Genomic DNA, 18481 nt, shown 5'->3' with positions numbered 1-18481 from the left:
TCAGGGAAATTAAGCTACAACAGTTTCTCCAACTTCTCTTTGTACCTCTTGGTCTTAAGCCGCCTGAATCCACCGATGTTAAATCCCAGCATTTTAATGCCAGTTCAAGATGATATATCAGCCCCACAGAAACGTATAAGTAAAGATGCATTCAGCTGACAACTCTAATCGAGTAAATTGATATAGGGAATTATTGCTTACTCTGTGGTGATAGCGGCCAGATTTTCCACTGCCATTACTGCTGAATTTCTGCTGGTTTTTTCTGTCTTCAACATACCTGTAAAATACTGCCTATTACAATTCTAAAAAAAAATAAGAATTATTTCAAGAAAATGTAACTTCATGCTGTAACTGTAGGCAGTTTTCAAGTTTTCCAGTACTCAAGACTGATTCTGAGGAAAACCTAGCATCTGAAGAGTCACACAGAAATCACAAACTTCTCTGGGAAAAATTTGCCCTTCAACCATTACAAAGGGCTGTATTTGCAAAACTGCTCTGCACTGCCATCTCGTGACACAAAGAAGTGCTCAGCAGGAGTCTGGCTTTGCGAGCTCAAATCCATCACGGTGGCAATTGTGATAGAGATATTCACTGCGAACACCTCAGATTAAACACTTGTTTGCATATTTTGATGAGACAGGTCTTAAAGCACTGCAAGGAAAGGCTCCATTTCTCAGTGCAGTATCATCTTTAAAAGGTGCCAGTAGTTACAGAAGGGCATGCAGAGTTATCCTGGCTCCTCTTTCTGATATTGCTATTAGCTATTATTAATTTGCAAAATGAACCATTTTGACTGTGTCTGTCTCCCAAAAAGGTAACTACTGCAATATACATCCCTACAGAAACTTTCCTCAGCTGTTGCCTAATCCTGTAGAAACCGAGTTCTCCAACCTCAGAGCTTCTGTGCTCTTCCAAAAGCACTTCAACTGCCTGCTCTGTATCCATCGCATGTCCAAGACACATCAGTATCTATAAAATAGGTTTTCTTCTACTCATATTCCAGGATCCGGCTGGTCTTTGCAGAGCACACAAAACAGAGTGAGCTCTGCTCCAAATAGTTTTGAGGAAGAGTCAGAAGTTAATGTTGTCTCTCTTGCCCCATGCACATAGGGAGAATTCATTACCTTCTGTTTAAACTCTTCTTAGCACAATTTCTTTGTTATTTGCTGACCTAAAGGAGAGAGTGAACATGACTTTTACCCAGTGTTTAGAGAACTTACTTGGTACATAGGAGGATTGTGCTGTAGTTTCACTAAATAATTAACCCAAAATAGTGACACCAGAAGTCTAAGAGAACCACTCACACAAGGCAGGAGTTCAATCATTTTTCTCAGATCTAATTCAAGATGCAAAAGAGAAATTAATTTCTCTAGCTCTCACGTAGAACCAATTTATCTTCAAAGAAAGCTATCCAAATCCACCAGAGTGCCCAAAACTAAAAAAAACCACCAGTAGGGAAAAAAAGGGCCTAACCTTCCCAAATAACTAGTAATATAACATAACAATCCCTACTTTAATTTCTTTTACTAAATAACTAGTGTTCTACTGTTATAATTTGTTCTTATTTTTGTAGGAAGCTAAAACATCTGACTTGTGGGAAACCTTCACACCTAATTCTGGACTACATTCTGCTACACAGCCAGATGACTAAGCAGTGATCATCTCAATGCTTCACCATTTTTGTGACCTTTGCCAACTCCCCAGCTATAGAAATGACCTAGTAATATTCTCTAACCACATCGGCGTATAACGAAACTCATGTCTTCGTCTATCAATAAATAGGCTTTGAAGACTTCAATGAAAGACACTGTTTAAATGCAAGTCACTCTGCAGTGTATGAAATCAAACTTAGATTTTATTAGGAATGATCTTTGGAGAAAAAAGTTTATGAGAGAAATGCTTTAGTGCTTGTCTGAAATAAAATGACAGAAAAATTATTAAAGTTTGGCCTTTGGGAGGCCTTCCTTGGTAGAATCAAACTACAACAATGAGATTTAATATTAAATACATTCTAGGATAAATACTCATTTCGTCATTATGATTTCTGTAGTTACAAGAAATAAAACTATTATTGATTAGACAGACTGAAATAGTTTAATAGGTTCTTAAGAAAAAAAATCATCTAACTCTTCCTTTGTCATAATTCTTTGAATAAATGTTAGCCATCTGTGTCTGGAGGGAGAGAGATATTCATGCCTGTGATTAAAACACCCTTAAAATAAAGTAAAATAAGAACTGCAGGCCTGACACTACAGTTGCTGGAAGTAGAACAATTCTACTAAAAACCTAACTCCACATCAAGGAAACTTACTGCAACTCATCAATGCAAACTATTTCTGCTCCAGCCTGACAAACAAGTAGCCAGCTACCTGTTCTCTCTCACGGAGAGCCAGAAACTAAAAGCGTAGTTTTTCCAGACAAAACCACTTAGATTTAAGGCATGTAGTTTTCAAGGCACTGTGCTTAGTATTGGTTTATTACTCAGCTTTACAAATATGCATAACAGAGTTCAAAATTCAAATGTGATACTCATGCTGCTTTTGGGGCTACTTTGTCCCTTATATACAACTTATCCTTCAATGTCTGCAGCAGCTTCCCACAGAATTAAATGCCAACTGCTTTTGGTACCATTACCAGAAAAATACCAGACCACCCCTTCCTTAATTCCTACAAAATCTCAAGGGGAATCAAACAAAAAAAAAAAAGCACTCAGCATTTGATTTTTTGGATGTAAGAGAGAATACCACTCAACAATTCACCTAAATAGAACTGTTTCTCTTAGCAGAAGCATTTCTTCTTAAGCAAGTGAAAATACATTTGTGTGCCCTGCTCTGCCAATTTTATATTTAGTTACCTTGAACATAAAACATTACACAGTCCCTAGATTTATGTTCATCTATGAAGGCCCTGACATTTCTGGCATCTTAAGTTCAACTCATCACGCAAGTTTGATAGTCTTAAGCACGCAAAACCTCACACAACAGCGGAGTTGGATAAAGTAACCACGATTTGTGATGCTTCACTGTATGTATGTCAGAACTATTGAGGGTGGCCAAAAACAGCTTGCCGAGCAGTAAAATATAAATAATGTTTAAATTCTCTTTACTTGTAACAAGAGGGCAAAGACAAAGCTATGCAAAATTTATTTGAATTCTTACCGGTTTATAACAAAAGAACACTCATCTCGCACTCTAGGCAGCGTTGACAATTTTAAAACTACATGTATAAACAAACAGAGCTATTAAGTAGCTTAAGTTTGACTCATACAACCCAGCAGCAACACCATAAATACAAGAAAACCGATTACAGTGTCTCGCAGCCCTCACCACAGCTTCAACTCACTTTTCAGCTCTGTGGAATTTTCCCTTCCCCTACAGACTTGGAAGAAGATCCAGATTCTTACAGCTGGATACTAAAGGGAACCATGCATCTATACAGGGATAAAAAACTAGTCCATTCTTCATCTGTGCCTGTGGAGGCTCATCTGAGTCTCCCGTTATAGAGAAACAATCTCTAACAGATCTGTAGACATCTCTACAGATCTTCCGCCAGCTGCTATGACTAATTCCAAAGAAATAGGTGGGGTTTGGTTTTGGTTTTTAAATATGAATCTTGGGTGTTCATGTTGGCTTCTAGCAAGTTTCCGAGCACTCCCTACTGCTGCATAATACAAACTATTTAAATTAGAAAACGACATGGTTATTTGGTATATTTTGCAAACAACATTTTGCAGAGGTTTAAAAAGAAACGTCTACCTCTCTACAGTCTGAACAAAACAGGAAAAGTCAGGCAAGTTTAAGAATAGTTCCAGTTTGCCAAAGGCCTTCCCATATCCCTGACATCCTTACTGTCTAAACTTGGTTTGGAAGCGTGGTTTTCATCACAGAAGGCCTATGAGTTTGGCTTCTGCTCAGCTTCTCTTTTCCATATTAATTTTATGGTCAGGTGTTTCCTTTTCCAAGCCTATGTTGTATTTTCAACTCAGATTTATTTTCAGCACTTGATAATATTCCATCAGAAGTCCTAATTCATCCTCTCTTTCCGCTGCTGTTTGTCATCATCAGAGGACTGCCTTCAAAGCTTTAAAAATGGAAATGCAGAAACAAGTGTAGAGACAGGCCATATCTTGGTGCCACCATCTAAGAGAAAAATCCCTTCTCCAATGACACCAAAGTTCTCATAGTAGACATTCAAAGCACGACTTTCTGGTTTTATATTTTTCTGAGGAATGTTAAAATGCCACATGATGTAGGGAAAAACCCCCACAGAATATGTCTAAATATTAACCAGGTAATTTACAATGTACAAGTATTTTTGAGGGATTTTTTTTTTTTTTAATCAAATACTGCTTTAACATTTTTTAGGCCTTCTGGATATTTTTTAATTCTGCCTCTTTAAAAAAATTACAACCATGCCATTCACCTCAGTATGCCTTGGAGCAAATCCTGGTACAGATCGGCTTGTGTCAAACATTAAGCTCAGGAGAATCTGGGACATGGAACTAACTTTTTGCAGCTAAGGCCCATTTTGCAAACTGCATAAAAGCTTCCAAGCTGATGTTCATCATACTAACAGTAAGTCAAACTCCCTCCCTTCCAAAACTCTTAGGGAGAAAAATCATTTGCCTAGTGGTTTTGACCAAGTGAAAGGACTTTTTCCCCCATTTCATTTAAGAAAAAAAACAATTACAATGTACAACCTACTGCCGTGTTCCTTTAAGAATGTTTTGGTTAACTAATCCCTATCGGAAATAATGTTTTCTGTCTATATTCCCTAATGTTTTCATTTGAGAAATTTCCCATTATGTGCTTCAATTTTTTTTTTTAAAACAAATATGTAGTCTCAAGAATTATTCCCCGTTCAGAAGCTTTTCTCCCTGGTATACCAAAACAGGTATGGATTTTTCAAAGAAATGAGATAGTGAAATAAATGAGATATTTAAATGCTAGTTTCCCAAGTCGCAGACATGACCTGTGTGTAGGTATTTCCAGTATGTGCTGCTACCTGTTCCAAAAGCTGCACAGTGCTTGCACACCACGCACAATTTTAAATGTCAGAAGAGTGCAGTATTTCTTAGAAGTGATTAGCTAACTGGATGGAAAAAAACGCATTTGTCCATGCTTTTTCATCAGGCTTTCTTATAACATATGCAGGGGTCCTTACTACTTCATGAAAGAATCCTGTGCTATGCTCAGGGCTATCTACCTTGTCACACTAAGCAGAAGATATGGTTATCCAAAGCTGCAGAGCAGTAAGTGTGATTCCTCACATGTATATGTGCTTTTCTGAAACCAAGGTCCCACAATGTACTCGGAGGGCTCAGGCCATCATCTGACAAGTAGGTGGAGGCTTTGACTCTTCCAAGCAGTCGACGGATCAGGGACATCTCTGCTGCACCACTTATGCTCCCTCCTGCCCTGTGGACAGGGGGCTCACGGGGAAAAAAAAGATGCCTAGCCATGAGGAAGAAGGAAAAGGGCCTGCATGTCCAGGCTCCGCTGGGAATCACCTATCTTCTGCAGGAAGATGGGGCCCTTCCCCATCTCCGCAAGGAGGGAGGGCAGAGGAGACATCAGCAGGGGCTTCTGCTGCAGGAGGTGCTCAGGACTAGTGCTTGTAGCTCTGGGAAGGGTTTTTGGGATTTTTTGAGAGGAACAAATTTATCCAAAACCATCTTGGCTTTCTCGTTGCCTCAGCAAGTGCGAAGGGGGTGTTGCACAGAAGGCAACGTAAGATGGCTCCAGAAGAGGAGGGGGCACCCAGATGGTGAAGGTCTAAGCCTTTAGAGGCAGAAGACAGCCCAAATCCCAGAGCCCACTTTCCTTGTGAGCAACAGCAAGACCACAGATAAATGGTTTACAGAAAGGTGGGGAGCACGGACCATATATCCCAGCCAGTAAGCATAGAGGGCACCTTTGCCCATGTACCAAACGCTAAGTTTAGGATCCTGATTCCTGATTTTGATCTTGATCTGGAGTATTTGGTTACAGGTCTGTATGAAGCATCTCTGGCATTTTTTACCTTCAGACATAGCCAATTTTCTCTCCTCCCACTTTCAAAGAAAAACCAAAGTAATTTCCTCAGGCGAGGGGCAGCATATGTTCAGGTTGCTGATCACAGAGCTCCAGCAGTTGACACTTAATATGCAAAGTAATTCTCATGGTAACTACTCATGAGAAACTCCTTCCTGGCACAAAGCTCCTTAGCAAAGGATTAGCACCACGCTGACATGATGTTAAATGGGAGTGCTTGATAATAAAGTTAAATAGAATAACTGTCTCACGCACAGCAGCAAGAAGTTATGGATAAAATAATGGGCTCCACAAAATGTGTGTCTGCAAGAAAGACTGAATTTAAATATGCCTGCACAAGGTTCCTCTTTACAGCCAATGCGAATGGGATTAAGATATGAAAGGTAAAAGGTAGGAAAACATAACCATCTAGGCACTCTGTAGCTTTCTCCTTTTAATACATTATTTTTAGAAGACTTAAGTTATCGCTTTGACATTACTGAAAATTTTAGAGTAAATCCAATACAAACAAATGGCAGTCTACATCAGTCCTATTAACAATTTGATTCAGTACATTTAAAACAGGCTATTTCTGACAAGATTTCACTAGAAAATGAAAAACAATTGAGGAAAAAAAAAATACTTTTTTTTTCAGAAGCAGAAAATAGGCTTGTTTATCCATATCAACAATTTAGTCTTCCAAAAAACCATGTAAAACTGTAGAAAATTCACATCTTGTCACAATTTTAGCAAAAAAAAAAAGAGGTGAATCTTCTTTGCAGGTTTTTCTTATCTTGGTTTTTAAACAAAGAAATGAGAATTGCAAAGACGAGCAATGTTTTCATTAGATATCACCAGGTTTAAGTTGGAATGAACACCAGCACCTCTTAAAAAAAAAAATTAGCAGGGAGAAATAGAAATCCAGCAAGATATATTTATGAACACTTCCAAGTAGGCCCACTCTGCTAGATACTTTCAAGAAAAATGGCAAGGACTTTTTTCCCCACACTTTCCAGCCCTGCTCCTCCTTTTCACACTAGAAACAGTCACAAGTTTTCAAAATAATTTAAGATCTTATGTGTCGGGATTCCTTCACATAATTTATTACCATGTGGTTAAAAAACTGGGAGATGCTCTTTCTGGTGTCAACTTTCTGCCTAAATGCAGAGCAACTTCATTTTACAACAGATAAAATGAGAACAATCATCCTTCCCCATTTAAGAAAGAGTTGAAGGATAACGAAAGAGCCGGTCACATATATCTGGATGCAAACCAAGGTACGCTGATGTAAGACCCTGTCATCTCTCCCTGCACCCAAATGCTTGGCACGTCCTCCTCGTAAGTGCCTAGAGGGCTGCAGTATTTGTTCCCTGGCACGTTGTATCTAAAGTTTAAGTGGATTGACTTAGAAGTAGGTCTTGGCTGCAATAGCTTATTTGAACTGAAACACGTTAGGGGTGAGTCATATGAGCCACTTCACTGGCAGCAGGCGATGGGCAGCTGGGGTTGTGACTTCTTCCACCAAACAACCCTGGAAGAGGCTGTTTGTCCACAGCTGAAGCCCTGAGACAAACAGATGTTGGGCTGGCCTGCAGAAAGTGTGTAGGGTCGCAAAAGCCACTGGCTTTCTCCTGTGCCGCGCTGTCAGACAGTCCCTGATGGGCCTCAGCCATACGCTGATGAACAACCCCACAAAGCCGCATGATGCATATCTTAAATAGCAGCAGAGGTGAATTAGTACTGCATGCTCAGCATGAGGTTAAAAGGTTCTGATAACTACAAGCATGAAATTATGTGCTGCAACAGTGATTTGCCCGAGGTCTGTAGTAAGCCTCCCTGCGCACGCTGGCAACTCACAGAAGTGTTGCAAGGACCCTAAATGCAAGGGAATGCAGTGACATTCTTAGCTTTAGCTATTAAGGGAGACAGGTCAGATTCAGAGAGTGCTCCAGTGTCTTGGTGGAGAGGTCCTCACCTTCCCCTACTCATCTAGAAGTGGAGAGGTCCCCACCTTCCCCTACTGACCTCTGGGTTTCTGGTGAGCCCAGCTGGGACAGTTGCTGAGGCCAGGCACTGGCCTGTATATAAGGATGCCCTTATACGCACAACAGGTCTGCTGGCACACAAATAAATTAAGCCCACCCAGGCGCTGCTATTTTCCCCCCTTTCCTGGCTTTCGGAACATGCAGTAGCAGAGGTGATTTGGAGACTGACAGTGCTGTAAGCAATGCAAAACAGGGGTACAAGATGAAGTGCAAGGTGCAACAGAGCTGGGTAACCAGTAACAGCCAACGGAGTCACACAGACGTGGCCCCGCTGCACTGCAGTCAAGATAAGGAGGAGTCTAAAAGAGCAGAGTCCAACATTAATTTGTTTCGGTTGCTTATTCTTCAAGTCATTCTCTGAGCTTCAATGGATTTGGATGCTGCATAGGAGGCAGCCCAATTCACCTTTTTTCTCTGCAGATTTACAGTTTGCGTTTCGACAAAATGAAAATATATGAAGGTATATATTTTTGGCCAAATCCCTAATTCCTCACTCACTCAACATTCAGATGGCCTCATTTCATGGGAGATAGAAGGAGTGGAACAAGTGATGTTGATTTCAAACATGAGTATATCCAGCATGGCTTTTGTTCCTATAGCATATGGTAATAATTTGTTGTTCCGTTAAAGAGAAGATAGAGGACAATCATGCTATATTAGCATTTTATTATTTCAGATGCTATACAGCATTGTAGAATCATTTTCCTTCCTTGTTTTCCCACCTTCTGAAAAGTAGTAAGTTTTGTACCCCTGTAAGGTGCAATCAATTAGAAAACTGTCCCTGAGAGTTCATGAATTAAAGGCAAAAGACAAGCAATTCTCTCTCAGGATGCACAGGCTTTAAAGTAGCATTATCTCCATTGGCAGGTGAGACATTGCAGACTAAAGAATTTATAGAGGATCATGCTAGGCAATCTGAAGTCTGGTTTAGAAATGTATTTTAAATAAAAGAGTGATTGTGAATACTTTAGGATATTGGCCACCAAAAATAAAAAAAAAATGCAATTGGTTTGCAACTTCTTGTGTATTTTATTGTAAAAGCAACTCAAACACTGATGTTTCACACACCCATCTGTTATAAATGGTGCATAACCCTACCTAAGGTTATGGAAATTTGCTGATCTAGCCCACTACTGAAAGCCTGGGCCAAAGAGAAGCCCCAGTTCTCAGCTTTCAGAAAGATTTTCTAAAAACACATTCTGAATCTGCAGAATTTGGTTTTGGCTCATTACAAAACCAGAAGCCAACTGAAGGTAATAGGTCTGTTTCGAGGCCTTACTTCCATAGGTTTTGCATTCTTTCAATCCACTTAGACTTAACTTTGATACACATGATTTTTAACTTTTATTAAACATTAAGCATTTGCATGTAAGATTTTTCCATTTCATTTGCAACGCCAGAAAGGATATCTGCTCCAACTACAAGAACACTGAAAGTCACCGTGGATAAGAGGAAAGGCTACAGAGGAAAATGAAAAGGAAGGAAAGAACTTTGTAGCCATCAGGGAAGCCGGGACAACAGGAATAGTATTAAGCCTGTATTAGCAAAATCTCATTATTTGTATCTCTAAAAACAGATTGAAAATACTGAACCACAAGGATTCAATGACACTCAGGTTCTGGCTGATTGAATCACACCAGCCTCACAAGAGGTACAACTCCTTTGTAAAAAAACTGATGTTAAAACTGATCCTGTATTTTCCCATCTCCCACTCTTAAAAAACTATGAATATTTCCTGTCTTCAAAATAATAACGATGACAAAAAACCTTCCCAAGCTCAGCAACATGCAGAGTAACATAATTCCCATCTAAAATAACACTGGCTGAGCAGTGAACCTGGAAGATGCACCTCTGGCTGGGAAACAGCGGAGGTACTTGTTGTGCAATCACATTGCAATCACTATTTCTAGAAAAAATTCTGTGGGACGGAGATTTACAGCAGCACTCCCCTGATCAGGCTGTAAGAGATTAGCTTTCTCTGGAAGGAGGTGCTCTTTTGCCAATGACCAAGACCACAATAACATGACGTTACTGGCGGCACGGCGTTTTCTGCGTCGGTGTGCCAGCCTTCCTTGTTTACAGACGTGTGAAAGCTTTATGTTAGCACAGCCTGTCTCCTGGGCTCTGCCTAGGGCCCTGCCATGCTTCTGCCTGCGGGCACAGGCTTTGCTAACGTTTTGTTTCTCTTCACTTTCCTCAAAGTGAGACCTTCAGCATTTTCCCCTGTTTATTTCTGCTTCTGCCTATGCTAGAAACAGTTCTAGTACTCCACTTGCTTTTACTGCAGGGAATAGCCCTATAACAACAAAGCACTATGGGTTTTCATTTTGGAAGCCATTCATTGAAGAACAGCCTTATTTTGCTCTAATGCCTTTTTAAAAGCTTTGCACTTTTAGAGAAGCTTCTGCCCTGACTTAAAATGCAAGCAAGCCCATTTCATTTGGAGGGTCTGTTGGAAACGTAAGAGAAACTTTTGAGTGCAGATGCTTAATCACTGTAAAGTAGTGTGAATATTCTAGTGGAGTGATACAACAGATGCAAATTGATCAGTAGTATTGAACAGAAAGCAAGGAGAATATTTGAATCAGCCTGTCATCTCCAAGTCAAATTTGACATTTCAGCTATAGACATCACCCAGAAAACACAGTCCCTTGTTATACAGCACTGGGTGCTGGGTTCAGCACTCACTTGGGAAGCAATGGAAGCGGAGCAGATGAAAGTGAAAGCAGGAAAAAAAGCAATTGTTTGGAGATGGTTGTTCGTTTCTTTTATGGGCTTCAAAAAAGGAAAGAATTAATATTTACTGTTGATTTTTTTCAGCTGTGCAAATCATCACTTAAAATACTTCATGAAATGCCTTATACAAAGAGTATTTTTCCCTTTTAATTTTGGCCGAGACCCCTTGGTAGCATCCTGTTTAAGCACAGAAAGGGTTTTGTTTTGAGAGTTCAGAGCTCAGTGACATTTTTGAGGTCTGTGTTCCTTCTCAAGTTATGCTCCAAAGAATGCCTAGGTTTTGGTGGTGAGATTATGAAGTTTGAAAACATGAACAATCAGCTGAGGAGGAAAAGAAAAGAGAGAGAGGATTAGCTGTAGCAGTGACCCTGCAAATTGAGACCCTGTTGCAATCCAGCATCAGGGGAATGAAAATTAGAGTGGAAAAGGGAGCTACAGGAGAGCTAAATAACAACTTGAGAAAAAATTTTGTTTATTGAAATAAAAACTGGGAGGGATAAGAGGTAGAAACTCCTCTGCAGAGAAATTAAAAATACACAGTCTTGCTCCAGGTTAGAAGGAACTAAAATGCAGGAGCTGTGAATTCCAGAGAAAATGGTATTTCTGTATTACTTTAGCTGCAAGCTGGGTCTCTTTTTTCAGGGCACCAAAATCTTTGCACTTTTAAAGCCTCACTCCCCTGCATCTCTGCTCTTAGGTGTTTTTCACTAGTGTCACAAATCTTCGAATTAACCAGAGAAATCGCGGAGGGGAGAATGGCACCAGTTTTGCAAAGTACCATCATAATTCCCTGATTCACTCCTTTTAGAGCACTAAAATGCCATCATCATCATCCACTGAGGCATTTCAGACCTAGTAACTAGTGAACCCATGCCCAGGTTTAATCAGAGGCCCATTGAGAGAGGACTGGATGAGTCACCAGGTAGGGCACCACTACCTCCTCACAGTGGAGTAAGACAGCAGTTACCCCAAGATAAAGGCTAATCAGGTCCCAGTTTCCTTCTCCTTCCCCATCTATCAGATCTTGAAAGTCAGTGTCATTTCCTCCAATACATATTTGGCAAAAGAAAGAATCACTGCAGTAATCTCTCCTGATCTCTTGGTTAAGAAAGAGCATGGACTTTTTGCCCTGTTTCCCACATCAGGGCTTTAACAGCTTTTAGGAAAGGATTTAGAAACGCACACTTCAGCACGTCTTCCATAAATGAAAAGATCAAAGCCCTGAAGATGCTGACTTCTAAAAGAAGAATAACACAGCTTATTGGGGTTTTATTTACATCGTCAGAAAAACTACACAAAATTCACACACTCCTTTGATACTGGTGAGGCTTCAGGGACATACGGCAGCCAAGCCTATAACATGTTTTCTACGAGTAGCCAGGAACTTTTATATCTATTCCAAAACTCACTTCTCCAAATTACAGAAAACCCTGCCAAGCTTGGAATCACTTTCGCTCCAAATGCTAAGCTTATTAACTGTGGTACTAAACAGCATACAAAATGTGTGCAATGAGATTTACCACACAACTCTTCAAATCACGAGAGTTTCTAGAAAGAGAAAAAACCCTCTCTTCAAAATTATTTCCTTTTACAGTTCAGCTCAAAAAAGTTAGCATTGTCCTCAATCTTTGAATACCAAAAAGTCAATACAAAATATTTTCTAAACACAAAAGTATGTGATTTATGACTGGATATAAAGGTATATGCCTTTCGTAAGGCTCTCCCAGAAAACAAAGACAACCTTACTGAAATAAAGATAGTAACAACAGGACTGTCTAGACAAGATGCTATCTGTTCCCTCTGCTGCAGTCATCATTCCAAATGTAATCACTACAGTTATCTCGTGACAAATAATCCTTGATAAAGAATTATGACTGTAAGGAAAAAATGTCATCTTACTTCTCCATCTACATATCTGTAGAGAAACACAATGTTAAAAAAGAGGGAATGTGGTAAATTTTATAGGATTTTTAATAAAGAGGAAATAAAGTATGAAATAATAATAAAAAAAATACTCATTTTTCCTACTTTTGGATCTTCTTCCAAGGCAAGGAAGAGGCTCTAACCCCTAACCCCAAAGCTAATCATGGTGAAACTTCAGTGACCTGAAATTTAGAAACTATACCCAAATATTGAGCCTGTTTCTGTTCAAGGAATAACACAAACCAACAGTGATAAAGAGACTAGTATCTTTTTGTTTTGTTTGTTTTGCTTACTTATTAGGGATTCTGGACACATGCTCTACTAAGGTTTGGTACTTATTTACTGTTGGAAATGCAATTTACTTTCATGGGCACAAGCTTCAAAACAGCCATATCCACATAGAAAGATTAAAATAAAATCACTGTGTTAAAAAGAAACAAACAAAAAAAACCAAACAAAAATCCCCAACAAACCAACCAACCAACACCAACAAAAACCACAAAAATTCTTGGTTGCCCACAACCAAGAATACATGTTTTGGGATGTACCATCACTAGAGTCTCCGACATGACCAGCAGGAAAACCTAATCCTTCCAACTCCTTAGTAATGTGCAGTCTTTCCCCAGAAGAGTAAATGCTAGCAGATGAAGACTGACAGACTTGCACTACCCCTTACACAAATGGCACAACTTACAGTCCTCAGCAGCAGGCTCTCCACAACCCTCCAGGCACTCTGGTGTTTTCCCTCTTTTTTCCCCATTATTTTTCTAGCTCAAGTTTGTAAATTTTCTACTGTTAGATTTCCTTCAGGCTTACATTAGTAAGCACCAGGCATGAGAAAAGTCATCCCACACCGCTCTGTGTGGCCTTTCAGATTCAAAGGAAGCACTGCCCTTCCCCTTCGGTATCGGCTGGGGCAAAGGCGGCGTTTCATCCCTTGACCTGTTTGCAACATGCCTTGATAACTGGGAAGGAAATGAAAGTGTCAGGAAGTTTTACAGGAGTTGGAAAATAGAAAGGAAAAGAAGTCATAGAAAACAGAGAGAGAGAAGCCAAGGCGCAGCCACAGTGAAATCAAAAAAAGAAAAAAATCCAACTCACTGCTGCATCCTTTAAAAGGAGTAATTTTTTCCAAGTACAGGCAAACTGAAGTAAATCAAGTACAAAGCTTGTGATTTTGGATATGAAATTCACTTCAGCAACTAGATCACCGAGCCAAAAAACAGCATTGCCAGTAGCAGGATCAGATATGTACTTTGGATATAAAATTATGAAAATATTACTGGACAGCCAACAGAAACACTTGTCTGCTGTGCTGAATTTCATTAAATTAATTTAATTTTCTTGCAATTGAAAAAATAGAAGTTGGAAGTTCAGGGTATCTAGAGCTAGTCTTAAAAAAAAAAAGCGTTCGTGCATGGTTGGTTTTTTATTTGAAAACACTCTAATGCATATGTGAAGACCCAAGCCTGCAGACCCCTCACAGAGTTAAATGTAGCAAGGATACAAGCAATGCCTCTTTATACTTCTTACACATTCTTCATCTTAGCACCTAAGAGCATTCTGTTTTAGAAACTACCAAATTATCATCAATCCACACTATCCTAAACTCCCCCTATAGCAAGTAATCACTGGATAACCCACTGAAGTCAATGGAAATTAATTTTCTAATTGTTCAAATTTCAGCTTATGGCTTTGACTTCAGTAGACAGACCTGTCTTTGTATCTTAAAGAAAATTGGCTCCAAAACGCATGCTTTTTAAGCTGGGTCTTTACATGCAGTTAGCAGTTTGCGGTTCTTGTAATTTTTTCCTGTTGGAAATACGTTTCCAATAGCAAGTTGGAAAATATCCATTTTAAGAAGTTTTGTTATGGTCAGAAGATTGACATTGTAGAAATACCATCTTCTTGATTCCATATCTGGTTTGGGGGGAGCTTCGATTCTGAGTTGCACAGGGTGAAACAAGCATTTATTTCTGTTTGCGTTGCTGGGCCTTGGCTGGAACAGAAGGTAGCTGACACTAGGAATCATTATTAAGGCTGTTAGCAAAAGTCAGGCTGAATAATCCTTATTACAGAGTGATACAAGAAGCAGAAGGAATATCTTTGGCCTTTCAAACACTGGAATGAGATTTTAGGCTGCTAGATAGTGCGCTACATATCCCTGTTTGCAAATTAAGAGACTGTTTCATACAAATAAGAGTGAAGGAGAACAAATAGAGCATCCCACTGCCATTTTCACATAACTATAATTCCACTTGGCAGTTTAAGACTGGCAGAAGTTTTAACTGTTCAGGGAGATTTCTCACATTGACATACAGCATATAGTGGCTTGAGACACTAATGAGATTGGTCTTCCGGAGAAGAAATCTGCATTGCTTATTGTTCAGCACAGACTTACAAAGGTAAATGGAAAGGCTCCTTATTTTACTAAAGGCAGAAAGAAATTAAAACTGTAGCTGCAGGTAACAACATTTTGATACAGCTTCAAATACAAATCTGCTTTTTTTCTAGACATAAAATTTTTGTAATTGGTTGATCTTGCATAGTAATTATTTTGCCATTTGTTTCACACAAGCAGGGTCAGATTCTAGCTGTTCTTTCTTCATGAAGAATGTGACTCAATGATTAGGGCAGGGGACTCCAAGTCAGAAACTCTGGCTGTGAATTTTGCCAGACTCCCAAGGCTACCTATCTTGATTTCATTGATGACTACAAAGAGATTTAGGCAAGATCTGTTGCCTTTCTGGAATGACACAAAGTGGTAGGTATGGCAGCAGCTTGTGAATGCTTACAAATATTTAGATAGAAATTTACTGTGTGCATAAAACTGTCCTGCATATTTCTATAGTCTGGTTTTCATTATTTCAGTGTGATATTAAGAAATCCTGTTCTGTAGGTTTAGCGACAGTTTTGTTTCAACTGGTAAAAGAAATACAAAAAACACCTGAATAACAACAACAAAAAGAACCATGTTAGATGTCCCCATCAGCACAGGTTCAAAGTAATTCAAGTCCAGGATAAGCCAGAATCAAGCTAGCTAGAAAGGGGGGAAATTTTGATTCAAACCTAGACTTGAATCATAAACTGTAACTTGACCTGAATTAGGATTTCAATGCATAAATCTTACTACTTCAAACTCTGTTCAAAACCAAGTGTGTTTCCAAGATAGCCCTGAAGTGAAGCATTAATCACCAGCCATGTCTCGACTACAAAACAGCTTTGTTAACATTATGCAAACAACATTGTGACACCCAGGTACTTGGATGCTTGGTACCATGCCTGGAATTGCAGACAACCATGCATTCAATTGGCATTTGAAGTTGGTGAATCCTTGTGTCACCAACTGAAAATGCCGTAGCCTAGCCATCACAGCCTCGGGCAGGCAGGAATACACTGCAGGTGGGCACCTTCGCTGATGTCTGTGCCCCTTCCCAGCTTCCAGAGTTGGTCACTGAGGTACTTGACTACATACATATCCCGATTGCTCAATTGTATTACTCCCAGACTCTTGTATAATTCAAATATTTCTATGGAATAATTTGAAAAAAAGAACAGTTCAACAGAAGTCAGATAAAAGTTATAAAAGCAGGGGGTCTAGCTAGCTAAGGTCAAAACATTTTAAAGAAATTAACATTAAATTAACTTTTTGACAGAGCTTACGATCCACATTTAATAATTTTTTTTGTCATTATTGTTACAATTTAATGAGCTTATCCAAAGATCACTGAAGTCAGTGGGAGTCTTTCTATTTACATCAACAGGCTTTGGATTTGGCCAGCAGTTTGAGAAGTACTCTGGGATCCTTTTGGATGAAAGCATCTGCACAAATGCAAATGCTTAAGTATCTCTAGGGAAACACTATGGATTTCGAATTGCAAAGAGTCTTCAGACAAGGGATGAAGAAATCTGATTATATATCTGTGGAGGTGTAGCCACTTTTGTATTTTTCGAAAAATGTTGTCAGGAAATATAATCATTATTTTGTTGAAGCACTATCTCAAACAGGAAATTGCATCCACAGATTCAGAAAGAAAGAGAGGAGTTAAGTGACAGGTACCAGCACTGATGGGCTTTGCTAAGTTCACATTCCCAAGCGGAGATACACTTACACAAATATAATATCCAGTAGCTTCAAGTATGGTTGTGCCCCATTGACAAAGGGCAAAACTGATTCATAAGTCTAAGAACTGTCTCACGTCACCTTTTAAAAACTATTTGGCTGAACTCTAAGACCCACAGAATTCAGTAGAGCAACACCATCAACACTTTTCGTTGCTACTCACAGTGACAAAGTGAACTTCCAAATAAAATAGGGAGATAACTAGATAAAAAAGTCATAGTTTATATAAAATGTTTTTAATTGGGTTTCCTTTGACATTCATCCTTTCCCACAATTAAGCAGATCAGACGACTGGAGGTTGACATGTAAGGTACCACAGAGATAATTACTTTCAATCTTCTTTACCTGTCAACAGAATCTGTCTCCTTGATGTTAAATCAAACATATCCACATGTGTTTTCCCCACAGTAAACTTCAGAAAATACTGTGAAGTTCAGGTCCATAGAGCTGAGTTACATAACATGATCCTAGGTTACATTTACATTAGTGCATTAGGAGTGGATTAGAAGATCAAAGCAGCCAGTGTCAAGAACTGTGCATACATGTGCACTATATGCATCTCAGAAGCTTTGCTTCAGAGTAGCTCCAGTGTGGTCTCTGAACCGTACTGTACATGTAGTTCAAAGGATAATTACGCTCTAAACCTTTGTTTTCTTGGATACAAGCCCCTTCACGGATCAGTCTAGGAAGCGCCATTCAGACTTTTTGTCTGTCTCACACAGAGACCACAACACACCACTCAGCCACTGTCACCTATCTAAGGCCTTACAAACATAAGCAGATCTCATTTCTGTTCCTGATTTTGCTCCTGTTCTATTTCTTGCCCTTTCTGTAAAAAAAAAAAAAAAAAAAAAAAATACTACTACTACTAACAATAATAATAATAAAAAAGAGTGCCTGAAAGCAGAATCCTCAGTATATGCATTGGAGAACCCCACTATATCAATATGAGTAAAAACATATCTGAAAAGTTAGTAGGACTTCTAGTCTAATAAGAGGCTTTATTAGACTAAAAAATTAGCCTTTTAGGGCATACAAAATAGATTCCATGGATTCCCTGTACATTTGGAAATACTTAATAAACTGCCAAGAAGAAAATAAGGAAATAAGAAGGCATCAGCACTGGGCAAAAATCTGATCACAGATCTGAGGAATCCCACAGAAACTCACTTTATATTTGATGACAAAAAGAATTATTTATTCTACAAAAATTCCTCTGTATTTGATGACAAAAAGAGTTATTTAAATCAGGTAGAGACTAAACACTCCCAGTTAAGTAGGGACTAACCTCTTCCTGGTTAGCCTAAAAGACCTAGAATTAAGACGCTTTTGGGCCAATGAAGAAAAAGAAAGATCCACTTCAATGTCTTTGGTTTAAGCTTTATTTTCTCTCAGAAAGAAGAGGTAATTTATTTTGGCCTGCTTATTCTGGAGAAGAAGAACTTAACATTTCTTCACACATCCTCCTAGGGACTCCTACTATCACTCTACTCAGCTGGAGCAGCAAGTCATTACCTAGCCCTAACTTCTTAGAAGTTCCATCACCCTTAAGTTGTTTCAAAGGAATGCTGAATGTACAATGAAATAAGGGTCTTTACTCACATTCGGTGGAGATGTTACCGAGATTAAGGGGTTTTAGAGAC

General features: G+C 39.1%; 1 long non-coding RNA gene across 2 annotated transcripts in view; it reads right to left on the bottom strand.

Moving 5' to 3' along the window:
- Positions 1–214: 214 nt before the first annotated feature.
- Positions 215–18481, bottom strand: part of LOC142086682 (uncharacterized) — a 56215-nt gene continuing 37948 nt past the window's right edge. The window contains exons 7-8 of one of the 2 annotated variants that reach the window (XR_012675219.1): positions 1125–1171; positions 215–277 (exon numbers count right to left, since the gene is read on the bottom strand). This is a non-coding gene — a long non-coding RNA (uncharacterized LOC142086682). The remainder of the gene's footprint in view (positions 278–1124; positions 1172–18481) is intronic. The other variant, XR_012675213.1, reaches the window with a different exon arrangement.

The sequence above is a fragment of the Calonectris borealis genome, chromosome 1 (assembly GCF_964195595.1).
Source record: "Calonectris borealis chromosome 1, bCalBor7.hap1.2, whole genome shotgun sequence".
NCBI lineage: Eukaryota > Metazoa > Chordata > Aves > Procellariiformes > Procellariidae > Calonectris > Calonectris borealis.
This window is presented reverse-complemented; position numbering and strand designations above follow the sequence as displayed.